A 14,608-nucleotide genomic window follows, 5' to 3' on the forward strand; every position below is an offset into this window, starting at 1 on the left:
GTCGTGTCAAAGTGACATATTCATTGATTTATTTTTGGGAACCACTATTTCAGCATTTGTAGAATAGAACAAATTGCTTCCTTTGTGCCGAGATTGTACACTTAGAATTGCCACTTAGTCTTATGAAATAAAATATGTTTTTTATATGTGGCGTCTGGTCCACGCACTGGACACGTTTCCTAACCAGAAGAATTTCGATGGTTTGTTTTGTTGTTTTTTGTTGTTGTTTTTTTTAGGTATATATATTTGGTTCCTTTGTCACCATCTGCTTTTACTATTGCCACCGTTTCACATGCAGTAAACATTGTTTCTCTATTAGGAAGCACATTCAGGTCTTCGGGGCTATTTTCAATAGTAGTGCCAGCCCCGACTCCGACGAGTATATCATTTAAAGGGACGCTTTGAATGGTTACAACAAGGTCGCCTATCGACCATATACGACCACAAAGAAGTGTTGTTTGTTGTACTATGGACGTTCTTACCTTTGAACTATAATAAGTGATAGAAAAAGAAAAGATTCATCTCTTGATCTAACAAGATTGCCACGTTGACACAATTTGATCTGAAAAAAAAAAAACACTAAACGGTACTGTTAGTCAACAGTATGCATAATAAAGGACTAGTGTTTTAATCACTAGTTTAAGAGTCAGTTTCTAAGGATGGTTCTCACGTCTGTCTTTTGCACGAGAAGGGGAAAAACACCGGGAATTCCCAATCTGAAATTACCACCAATACCAGAATTGACATGATACTCTCTGTAAATGATATGCGCGCGTGAAAACGATAGGAAACGCTGAATACCTAAATCCCATATTTTGTTAAATTCACAATGTATGGTGTCAGTTGAATTACGTCGCTTTTCACTGTTCCCGACTTGGTCACGTTCTAAGTAAAAAACAACCAAAAACAAACAGTAATTAAGCGCCTTTGGAAATCAAAGGGATAAACAAGAAGGAACATCAAATACAGGAATAGGAGGAGGAGGAGGAGGAGGAGGAGAAGGTGGAAGTGAAGGAAGAATGGAGGTATGAGAAGCATTGGAAGTGAAATAAGACACGACCCCTGATGGTAGCAATAATTACTCGGGGCATCTCTCCCTGTCACCCATTCCCTAATTCACCTTCATCCTTGTAAATAATTAAATCAGGCGTGATCTATTCACGTTCATATTTCCATATTCAGATTCATTTTAGACTTAAAACCAAAGGCGTCCCGTAACCGTCCTAATTTCAAAGCTTAATTTTGGTACAGATAATGTTCTTGAACGATAACACAATAATGACAGACTGGAAAAGTGATGACGTGAAATGTTGAACAATTATTCAGTGCATTCAAAACACATTTAAAAAAAGAATAGGACAGAAATCACGTTAGCATATGGTTACTTCAATTTGCTAAGGTGACATGTATACCTTTTATAGCAGCACTTTAATTTCAGAATCATTATACGGTTGCTTTATTCCCCCCCCCCCCCAATATCATGCTGTTTTCGCATTTCATAAAATGATACTTTCCATACTTTACGCAAAACAAACAAACAAACAAACAAAAACGCGGCACAAACAGACCACATATTACTTTGGGAACGTAAGCGATAATGAGCGGTGCATGGAATGCAATCATAAACAAAAGGAACAATAATAATTACGATGAAATATTAATGTTAATATTATGATTTCAACCATCATAGTTGTCATTGATACGTTGCATATCATCATTGTTATTTATAGTATAGTAGTAGTAAGAAGTAGTAGTATACTACCACTACTACTACTACTACTACTACTACTACTACTACTACTACTACTACTACTACTACTACAGTCAAGCTTAATGTCCACACCAAAATTTTCATCGCCATCAGAGTCAAATTCATGAAATGGTCATTTTATCGTGTCATGATCCTGCATATCCATATCAATGCCATTTGTCTAATCGTCTAATTGATCAATATTGCTCTTTTTTTCTAACGGTTGTTTTACTGGTACCTCAATCTGCGTTAAACAGCTGGAATATTACAATGCTTTATAAGCATAAGTTGTAATATATCGGTATAAGGCACGCGTGTACTGTTTTTACGTTACCCGGGTGATTACTTTAGTTAGACATTATGTGTCTCCTTTGGTTATAATAAGAATGTTAATGCTCTCATTTATGAAAACATAGATGATGGCGGTGTATATGAAATTGCCTAAAATTCTACGTCAGCTGTTTTGAAAGGCAGATGGCGGTTTTGATCACAGGAACAACTATAGTATCTTAATCATCACCATCAGCAGCAGCAGCGGCCTTGGAATTCTGATAAAGTTTTGACACTTACACAAACACTCATGGTCTATCTTATGCTTTTATCGCTCGGGTCTCCCATTTCAAGTCAAGCATTTGATGTGCTGATGGATATTGAGGTGAGAATTCGTGTATATATAGAATGCTTGTATATGTAACCCGGTATTCCTCAAAAAGGTTTATGGGACTTTAGGAATCCCATAAGGGACAGGTCGATCGGCCTTTACTCTTTTTTTTTCATTTATTCATCTAGCCTTTAAGAGTTATAGGTATTCTATTGATTTATATTGAATGTTTCTTTTCATGCATTTTCAACATCTATGTTGATCTGACTCTTCTTTCGTCGCACATTTCGGCTGTAAAATGAGAGGAAATCAACCAGTCCATCTAATCTCTATTTTGGTAGCAGTGTATTAGTCTAATTGTCGCTCTAATGTAAAAGTACTTGCTTCAAGCATGAATAAGAAAAACATGGGGCTCAGCGCGCTTTCAAATATTCGTTTAAAACAATCAAGCAAACAATTTTAATCATCATTAACTTCATACACAAAACTGAAGGAAATGACGGTTCAATATCCCAACTGTCGTCTGAAACCGAAATTTGCCGAGCATTTTAGTGATTTGAAAAGACGGCGCGTAATGAAAAGGGGGCCGGAATATATATATATATAGAAGTACGGATAGAGAGGGGCACCGCTCATTTGCTAATTAATTGCTAAAATATTTATGGGGTACAGTAGCGCGCGCTGCCTCCTCGACAACTTTCTCTTTCCTCAAATAAGTCTTCCCTGGACGATTTAATCCAATTTTATGATCAATATTTCAGCCATAGCCTGGAGCAAACACCTCTCTCCGTGCTGTCACTGTTCAAAATGCATTTTCTTTTTTTTTCTTTCCTCCCCCTCCCTATCCCCTGCTCTCATAATCCCCTTAATACCTTGCTCATTATTTCCTTTTCCCTTTAATTCACTGCAATTATAACCCCTTTGGTTTAAAATCTTCCCCTCTGCTCTCATTTTTTTTCTTTTGTAGGTTTGTTTATCCGTCCAATTGACCAATATGGCACTTTCTCTATCTTTCGTCACTGTTTTTACATCAGTAGTAGATGCATGACCATCCAGTGCTAATGCATGTTGACTTGTGCTGATTAGAATTACCCTTGCCATCACTTATGAGGCTAAAAGAATGTCTAAAAGTGTGTGGCATGCATTTCATCTTTTTTTACTATTTTTCTCCAGAGTACTTGGACACGCAAAAAATAAATCAACACACAAAACTTCAAAACCAAGATTCTGTCAATGACATAATCTGTCAACCACTGGTTAAGTGCTAATATGGTTAACAAAAGGTGTTAATTAAACAAAAGGTATTAGAATGCTCCCTCCCCTGGATTGAACATAACGTGCACGTTTCCATGCAATGTATATCGTTGATCATATTAGTAACATAGAAACATTCAGGTTACATATACAGTGTATATTCTTGTGGCCACACGTTTTTCAGTGATGGTCAGCCAGGTTGATATAAATCAACATAAGTCAGCATGTATTTCACATTGCACACAGGTCATTGAAGTATCATAGTGTTGTCTCTAGCTGTTTTTGTTTGTTTCGCAACCCCCCCCCTCAAAAAAATGATGATTATGTTTCTGCTAAACCATCCACTAGATGTTCATTCAGATGCCTATGGGCTTAATGACACGTCTTATTATATGAGATATTGTCTTGTCTTCGCCTTGGCTCTGTCACATAATATCACAATGCTGGAGACAAGAATGTCAGCCACAGAGCAGAGTAAGATAGATAGATAGATAGATAGATAGAGATAGATAGATCGATAGATCGATAGATATTAGATTGATTGATAGATAGATTGATATATATAGATTATATAATATATGTATGGAAAGACAGATAGATAGATAGAGAGAGAGAGAGGGATATATATATATATATATATATATATATATATATATATATATATATATATATATATATAGGTAGATAGATAGATAGATAGACAGATAATACAGAGCAGTACCCCGAGGGATAAACCGACGAAGAAGCATTAAAGCAGAAAACTTTCTAAACTTATGCCGTAACTACCAAGGTCCCTTTTGAATGATTTATCATCATGCTCGAAACGCTCCGGGATTGGTATATTTCACATTGTTGTTTTTGACAAGAGTATATAACTCACTGTAAATTCTGTAAGTCACAGATTTTGTTTTTCAACAGCATGTTTCTCTCCTCTTATTTTACGTAACTTTACTTCGATCATGTCAAAACATTATCAGACAGACTGAGTGGTAGATGATAGGACTTGGATTATGTAACAATGACTTTCATTTCGACGGGTTTTTAAGATCTCTTCGGACTTGGACTCCCAACCTTCGATGTGCGTTGGGTTGACTAGCCCACGATCGGTGATTACCCGCGCTTTAATGACGATTGTTTCGCTGGCGGGGCCGCGATTACCCGCGCTTTAATGACGATTGTTTCGCTGGCGGGGCCGCGACGGAATTGTGTAGCCCGCCGCATCGCGCTCCCCTAGTTTATACGCACAGTAATTGCCCATGAATTATGTAACAATGTGACAACTACAACATGAGAGAGAGAGGAAGAGAAATAGAGAGACCAAGAGAGATGAGAGAGAGAGAGAGAGAGACGGGGGTAGGAGGGGGACAACGACACGACACAAAAGAAACGTCGCTGTAGCGATAAACAAGCCATAAATTAAGGCAACCGCCATGTCTAGCCAAAACGACGCTGTAGTGGGTATCATTAGCAGAAACTTCCAAAAGAGAGGTATGAATGGTAAGTTATCTGCGTCACTTATTTTACACGTCGATAATGAAGAGCTGGAGGGGGGGGGGGGGGGGAAATGGATTAGAAGCTACGCGTCCTCAACCGGCCCAGGTCTAAAGCGAAATTATGCCGAGCAAATCTCATCATAAAGAAGACCATAATACAGTACAAGAATCGAGGGGGAAAATACAGCAAATTATTATAAGAGATACAGATGACATTTTTTTTTTCTTCTGTCTTTCCATCATATCTACCCGACTTACATTTTTCCGATACCTCTGCCACCAGAATACGAAAACAAAACAGATATAAAACAAAACAAAACAAAACAGCAGAAATAAAAAGAAAACTAGACAAAATAGCAAAAACCCCGCCAGTGACCACATATTATGTAAAATGTCTCTTCTCTCACCTTTTCGCAATCTTCTGTTCCCCGTGGGGCGAGGTATTATGAGGCGCTGGCCGAATTGCTCCATGTCCATGCAGAGAGGTCAAAGTAGGCGTGGAGGAACGTGTTCATTAACACATCATGGTTATGTATATCATCCAAAAAAGAGCAAGGGGTAAAAAAAAGTTTTTATAAGGCAATATGGACGACAATTAAGTGTCAACCGTAATCAAGGTGGCTGTTTCCTCTCACGCTCAGGCAAGGAGCTCTTGACAATACCCCTTAGACAATAAGGCAGATCCTTGGAAATTATAGTTTGACAGCCGCAAGAATCAAGCTCACTACGATCGCCTTTGTTTTCAATCTTATCCCAAAGCAGTCACACCCTGCTGTGATTTTATTCATTAACTCTTTTTTTCATTCAGCTTTTATTGTGACGATCACACGCAGCTTTGGTACATTCCTTCGTAAACAAACAGCAGCAACAATAACCAAAACAACGACGAAAACTACTGTAAACTTTAAGCCAATGCGAGCAAGGGCAAGTATAAAGACAATGAAAGGGCATGCTTTCAACTTCAGGTGTACTCAGAAAAAATTGTTTGCATATCGATCAACTGTATTTTTTATTACATTGGCTTCAGGGAGCTATACAGGCGTGAAAGAAAACAAACAGAAAAATGTCATTTTTCGGTTTGATTTTGTGCACATGTTAAAGGCGGTGTTCAAGAGCTTGGGAGCGCTATTAGAATTACCGTGATAGTATCATCTGAACATACAACTCAATTTGTCATTCGTACAGTTTGTTGAAGGGTAACTTCGACTTGATCGGACCATATGTAACTCCACGTTTGGACCTGAAGCTGTCTACTGATGTATCGAGTAGGACTGTCAATTAAGTGGGGCCCCGAAAAGGCCTCTGTATCTGAGGACGGCCGCTTGGGGAAAAAAAAACAGAGGAAAAAAGTACAGGAGACCTCCAGACAGTGAATTTGTTTACTCCTGACGAAGAGGAAGAGAGAGGAAAAAGGAGAGGGAGAGAGGGAGAAAAAGAGAGGGAGAGAGATAAAGACAGAGAGAGAGAGGGAGAGACAGAGGAGGAGAGAACCCATTCCCGTGGTTTATGGTGGGCTATTGTGACAGGCCCTGACTTTTAAAGCTCGTTATGGTCTCTTGGTTAGCTTTTAGTCCGGCCCGCGGGGCGGAACCGGTCGCGAACAGTCGGCCGGAAAGATAGTGTGGGACTACAGGGGCCCCAGCAAAGAGACCAGAGGAGCAGTCGAGGATCGAATGTAAGGCGAAACGCGCTGCTTAATATCCTAATGTTTGGAACAATGAAGCAGCTACCAAATAATGAGGGCACTTACTTTGTTTTCTCTCCTTCTATCCCCCCCCCCCCTCTCTCTCTCTTTCTAAAACTTTGTTACAGAAGGGCAAACAAGCCGAATCTGTCAAGGTTATCAGTGAACAAAAAGCAGATGGGTATAATTATACAAATCGTCTTTTCCTCAATTTGATTGCCTCTATTCATTGCGAAGGCATATTGTCTTTTCTTTCAAAGATATTATTTGCATTGGAGATAGAGGGAGAGAGAAAGAAAGAAAGAAAGAAAGAAAGAAAGAAAGAAAGAAAGAAAGAAAGAAAGAAAGACATTCAATAGTCAAGATGTCGCAATCAATGACTAAGGCTTAAGCACACAGAAACATGAAAGGATTGGCAGTAACACATAAGGTAAAAATATTCTTTCCGGTTTCTGATGTTACATCAGATAAGGGCCAAGTTACAGGAGTAGACCCCGTTTTTTTTTTCTCTCTCTCTCTTTGTCATCGTATCTCCATAACCACTGCATGTTTTGTTTTGTTTTGATTTTGTTTATGGTTTCTGTTTTGAATTCGAACTGTTTCGGATTAAAGCGATCAACAAACAAGATCTAATTGCCTTTGGGTTTAGCTGTGAGGAGGAAAATTACAATCAGAATCTAATTCATCCGTCATTGCATTTTAACATCTTCCATTATTTGCCACTATATAGATTACTCTGTTCTGTCAAGTGTAGTACCATATATGCATATATTATGCTGGATGATTTTGCTACACACACAAAAAAAAAATGTAAATGATGTGCCATATTTGAGAATAAAAAAAATCAAATCCGTACTGTCAAGAGATCATCAACAACATCGATTTTTTCCCACAAACTAGAGGAACGGGCAAACGGGGGTACAAGTCCCGAGGGTAAGCATATACGCTTTTCTTCTAAACGTTCCTGACGACGTGAGCTAAAGGCAAAAGTGTTTGCCCTTTTATCGAATTAAAAAACATGAGGACTGCCCACACAATTGATTCTATACGCTGGTGACCACCCAACTCCCCATTTAGGCGGAGTCTGTATCCGGGCACGCATCCGGGCATTGACCCTGGTTGGCGGAAGTGTCAGGGACGGCGTGGTCCATACATTTGCCTTCGTAATAATTAATGAAAATGATGATAATGTGGTCGTTACAGTTGCCCAGGGTAGTAACTCTCCATCTTTTGGGCTGCTCTTATCGAGGAATCTGCCTTTGTCGTTTATACCGCCCCATATAGCATTGTTAGGAGCCCATTGTTACTCATGGGTCGAGGGGTGTCAAATTGGGCACCTGGTAACAATTGCGTTCACTCATCAAGGTCTACATACAAAGATTGATCTTTGGCGTTATCATCAAGATCATTGTAACCGGGCATAAATGAAGAGGGACGGACAATGATTAGGCGAAACATTGAAATGTGGAATATATCCAACAGTAGTTAAACTGTTTTCCTCGTCAATGTCTTGTTAGTTCTTCTTTCTTTTCTTTCTCAAAACAGTGCCAATCTGTTCGAGTTTTCTCGCTGTCAAGGGTGTGTCGGAGTCAATAACTGTGTATTTTCGAGTACCAACCCATCACACGCGAGCTCTGCCTTCGAACTCCAATACAAATTTCTTACTAGTTATTGTTGTTGTTATTGTTGTTGTCATGAGTTCTTATGGTATCCCCATCAAGCTCACATCAGATTTTATACTTCATAAAAGGGTGACAGGTTGCTAGCTGGCAAAGGGTAATTGTCGTTGCCTGTCTTCAAGAGAGAGATGATCGTAATTAACGCCGCCCGTATATGCGTGTGACCACTGAAGAGGGACCCGTCCTGGGAGTCGGGAGTGGGTTTGATCCGACGAGGGTGGGGGCGAGTCTTCAGAGGCAGAGATTGACTTTCGTCAAACAGGAGACAGGGGAGGAGGGCTGGGTGGGGTGGGACGGGGAGGGGTAACTCAAAGTGAAAGAAACAAAAGACTCAAACAATATATTTTGAGAGTAGAATTCATTTTCATATCGATTGGAGGAGTAGAAGAAGACGAAAAAATTGCAACCCGACAGGTGTGATGAACGCATGAAGGAATTTGTGTTTTTTATTAAAACAAACTCATCCAATATGATTGGAGAGAAAGGTTGAACAGAGATCTTCTATCTTGAACAAACAAAAGGCAGTTCAGTCCTTCTCTTCCTGGAGAGACAAAGATGTATTCTAGACAAAGACAAGAGACATAATGGATAAGGAGGATGTGGTTTGGTAGACTATAGTCAAGATGAGGGGTGCGAGGTGCAGAAGGAGACAGCACAGCTGACGCGAGTGGAGAAAAATAAAGGTAACGAAATTGTTTTAAAAAGTGTTTTGATGTTTTAGATCAAGTGTAAAGGCTTAAAAATTAAAAAACACACACACTCATACACACACAGAGGCACGCACCCACGCACCGACATAATTTATAGGTCTAAGTGTCCTGATGATAATGCATGGGAGCACCACGGTGTAGTGGGTCCCGGGTTCGAATCTCAGCCAGTGCCTTCATCCTAGTGCTTCGACTACTTGTAAGTGCTCATAATCTCCCTCCTCCCGAACCAGGGTAAAAAGTGGGTAGTTGGTAGTGCTGGGGTAACGATACTGGTATACTGAAAGGCTGCCCTGGATAAATACGACCATATTGTCAGTATTATTGTTTTTCGGGCTGACGTCCACCAAAAAAAAAAAAAAAAAAAAATGTGTTTGCTCCTGTACGTTGTTTATACACACAAGATTAACAAAGCTTACATACATTAAAAAAGAAATAAAAAGATACCCGACATAACAAACTTGTATGCGTAGAAATGAAAACGCGAAAAGGGGTTCGGAAAACAGAAAGGAGAAACTACTAATAGATAACAATAACTGAATTAAACCATTGTCAATCAGAATGTTTTATTGTATATACAGTACCGGGAAGCGTTTACCTGATCATCATTGGACCCCCCCCCCCCCCCCGCCGCTTTCAAAAGGCAAGGAAAGTTGTTCGAAAAGTCTCTCAGATAACCAAATTGTTTTCAAGTACAAGAATTATGAAAAGACCAACGAACAACTGCAATTAGAACTCTCAAAAAAAAAAAACCACAAAAAACCCCACCCAAAACAAACATATCGTAATTGGAACGTACAAGAAAATATATACCACGAAGGTGATAATTTGAAGGAAAAAAAACTTAACAAAAATTTCACATTGAACTGTTAAAAAGGACTCGGATATACGTCGGAAACTAGTATAGGTGAATTTACTAAATTATGCATAATATTTCCTTCCTATCATATCCCTGTTTTTCTCTGTCCCCCACCCCGCCTTTCCATCCCCCCAGCCTCCGATCTAATAATTCGGCGCCCGATGGGAAACCCATACGAACCTATCGGGACGGCTCGGTTGTAAAGAGAGCTGGCTGCCGCCGTCGATGAGACGGTAATTAAACCTCTTTTCATTAAAGCGCAGGCCCCGTTAACCCCTAATGATTCCAATATGAACAAGATCTCAGCAAGGCTTTCCATCTCTTTCACAAAGTTAGAAAGAAAAAGGGGGACAGAATGGCGGGGTAATGACATGAACGATTTACCATACACTGGTAGAATTACCCCCCCCCCCCTTCAATCCATCCTCATAGTTTACGTACATAGTTACTCTTGTATCTTTCATGCTTTCTTCATCAGCAATACATCACTTTCTGGCCCTTCACCAACAATACATCACTTTCTGGCAGCAGAATATTATTACTTTCTTCCCCGAATACAAAGTATGGAATGAAATGACCTGAATGAAATGAAATGAAAATGAAATTAACTTGAGATTTTACATCTTGTGTTATATAAGATCCATCAGGAGCCCCCCCCCCCCCCCCCCCCCATCGTTCATTATGGACCACTTGCTAAACTACAACGTGGTTGCCAAATTGTGTGAACTCTAACATTTCTAGTACTGCCATAGCCTTCTGCAAATAAAGTTTTTTTTTCTGACTGCGTTCTGTGCATGACAAACATTAGAGTGTTCTAGAAGGCTAACCATCCGAAGAAAACTTCTCCTGAATAGTTGGCGGCAGATTGCACTCCGTAGCGATTGTATTACTTTCCCCGTCTTTCTTTACCGCTGATATCAAACGACAGAAATGATCGTCCTTTGGCTCATAAATTACTCTGTTTCATGTGAAATTCTAACACGGCTTTTGAGTAAAGCAAACTTATATACATATACAAGCAACTAGATAGATAGAAATATATACATATCATGTACATATACAGAGAAAAATTTAGATACATGTACGTAATAATTGATAGATAGATAGATAGATAGATAGATAGATAGATAGATAGATAGATAGACAGACAGACAGACAGATAGATAGGTAGATAGATAGATAGATAGATAGATAGATAGATAGATAGATAGATAGATACATAGATAGATAAATAGATGCCATCAAAATAAGGCAATAAGGTTTTTTCTAGGCAACTGAATCACTGATATACCCAATCACCACACCATGATTATGGCTTCATGGTACAAGTAGGGAAAGCGGCTTGTTATTGTCTCATGTAACCTGATTACGAGGGTAGCTAGGCAGATATTGTGTTATATCTTAAATAAAAAAAAAGATAAAAAGACAAAAATAAAAAGAGAGAAAAGAAACTGTGATTCGTTCGTTGACCATACTCACAAGCTGCTGAACGTCAATGATTCTCTTTATACAAAAATCATTACTTATTGCAATTGATGTCATTGACGGTAATATTCTGTTTGAATGTCTATGTGTTTGCAAGCAATATATGTTTATCAGAATACACGATACTCTATATATGTTTGTTTGTTTGTTTTTTACATGATAAGAAAGAGATAACAGTTTACAAAATACACTGTCTTTCCTTATCAACACATAGGGACTAATGCATCTCTCTTGCAAGTTTCATAAATGATGCAGCATTCGTTTAAAGTCAGCTTTGTGTTATTGTCGAAAGCAGTGGTATATATTGCTGCGGTATGTTGCAAGTTTTTGCCCTGTTTTTGGTTTCTCTCTCTAACTGAATTCTACTTCTACTTCTACTTCTACGGAGTAAGCTTCTCATTGAAGCCTGTTCAGCAACTGGTGATACAAGGGAAGGATACATCTTTCAATACATCTTAGGTATAGTGCTTCTCCTCGAAGTTGTCTGCAGAAAGATATACCGAAATTTCAATCATACACAAACATACACAAACGCACAAGCACACGTTCACACAGAGAGAGGAAAATATAAACACTAAGCCCATATTTGCAGGTATCTCTATATGCAAAATAAAGCTGTGAAATCCCGTTTAGATGTATGGCGCAGTTAACTTTTGACGATGTATTAGTGCAAATGACTCTCTTTATAATAATATGATCTTTAACATGGTCCTTGTAAACAATGCTAGCTGTGTTCATTCAAGGATATCAGCTGTATAGTATCAAGGTGATGCTACTTAGCTTAAATGTTGATATTCACCAACCGTGTTAGTGAAGCCAGTATGTTTGTAACAAACAAACAAGCTCTGCGGTACAGAATCGAAGTCTCACCTGAGAACTGCACATATTATACACCCACAAATGCACACACAAACACACATTGTTATCTTTACCATATCACTTACGGTAATTTCACATAGATTTGACGTGGGTCGTTCTGAAACTATTCGAAATTGCATTATTCCAGTTCTATTGTTTCTATAACGATTGTCTTCAATTTCACATTCTCTGGCTTGCCAATCATTCGTCAACAGAAAGAAATGAACAAAAAATAATAGTTCAAGCCTAATAATTCAAGCAACAATCATTCACTTCTACGGCATGCATGCAAGGGTAGCTTTGCATATCCATGGCCAAGGGCAAAAGTTTAAATACACGTTGTGTTTGATCCCTGCCGTGATACCAAGACCGCCCGGCGTACCGTTTCATCTTTCGTTCATACACCTACATCCACCCTGATCTCTCGTGAGAATGTTTCCTAATTGAATTAATCAACGCATTGTTTGACTATAGCATCGGTTGATTATCAGTCATCTAATTGTGGCAAATGAAATTAAATTGTATAACCTTAAGAATTTCCACCTTTTGTTTGTTCCTATTTTCCTCAGAATTACACAGATTGTGTAATATTTGAGTTGGATCAATTTCGATCTAATTTTAAGGACTTCTTATCATTATGCTCCTTGATAACCACAATTCTAATGGCCAGGGTCAAGACGGTATACCTGATTGTGATTCTTATACTGAACGATCCAAAAAGTATTTGCTACCACCTTTCTATAAGTGAACTTTCTTACAATTGGCATCATTGTCGGTTCAGGAATTATTCCACAATGATTACATTAAATGGGTATAGACTTCTTTGTTCTTCAATTTTTCTTGTCACATCTACTAGGAACCATTCGTTATGTTTCAACTGTTTTCTTATGATTATGTACAAGTTTATGTCACCAACGGGGTATTCATAACTAGTTGCATATGTCATGAATGCTTTTGTTGAATATTGGTCCTTGCTTGTTGTAATGTGGTTCACTTTGTAAGTTTCTGGATTTCGTATATGGCAGTAGTGATCATAAGTTAAAACAATAGAACACATTTTCCTCCCAATCACGTGATAAGCCGAGTGCTATAGATGAAGAGCAGGGGTTTGATTGAAAGACCGTATATTATAACAACTCGCAGCAAATAATTATGTGAAGATGAAGCTTAGAGCAAAAGCGAGCGGTCGACTGAGTGAATTTCGGCCGACCAAGTCGGCGAGGGACTCTTGACAGCTCCCGGCAGGCTGTGTTGGGTCGTAGAGGGGAAAGAAAAACATAAGCATAAAGAGCTGTCTTTCTGAACGTGGCAGCTCGACCATCGCAACGCCATTACATGGGCCGCCGAGACTTCCCGGTACGGATTGTCAGAGTCACCGGTATACGAAAAGACAGCAAGAATGAGTAGAAAAGACACAACTATACAAAACACGAGAAGCCACTGGGATACAACCTATCCTAAATAGCACGCGGTTTCACAAAACCGAACGAGAGGATGAAAAGAAAGAAAAGAAAAGAAAGGAAAGGGGGTGAAGGGGGGGGGGGGAAGAAAATCAACCTCCACACTGCGGATGCTCAGGAAATAGTGCAGTTACCCCGAGATCGCTCAAGCCTACTTTCCGCTTCTTTCAATGGCTTGAAAAGAACACGCGAAGTTATCAATGATAACGGGTAAGCTCCTGCCTTTGATGGCGAGACCCAAAACTGGAATTGGGCTTGTTGTTTCTTACCCCCGTTTTCCTTGCATCAAGAAGCTTTCAGAATTAAACGTTTACTAATCTCTCATGTCATCAACCAATGTCGGGGAGGGGGGGGGGGGGGATAGAGGCTCTTCCCCACATCAAAGATAGCAGTCTGATGAAACACCAAAACGTGGAAAAACACTGTGTTTTTTGTATGTGCAGGATGACGATGGGAATGAAATGATGAGAGGAATAGTGGGAATATGCTTTTCATTTTACAGATTTTGTGGGAGAAATACTATGAACCTTGATGAACCTGGTTTCGTATCATTGCTTCAGAATTGGGAGATGCAATTATGACATGTGAAAGAACTAATTATGTGACTGATGTGGGCAATATAAAGCTTTCGCAGCCAAGGAAAGCTATAGATGAAGACGGAATTAAACACAGTTGTCAAAGACTTATCTCAGAGCATTATCATTATGATTGTCATTTTTAGGGTAAAGATTCTTTTATGCCACTGATCGCATTTTTTCATTGCACAAGGTAAGAGGAT

The sequence above is a fragment of the Diadema antillarum genome, unplaced genomic scaffold (assembly GCF_040938485.1).
Source record: "Diadema antillarum isolate AM-2024a unplaced genomic scaffold, OU_Dant_1.0 seq00000660_RagTag, whole genome shotgun sequence".
Classification (NCBI taxonomy): domain Eukaryota; kingdom Metazoa; phylum Echinodermata; class Echinoidea; order Diadematoida; family Diadematidae; genus Diadema; species Diadema antillarum.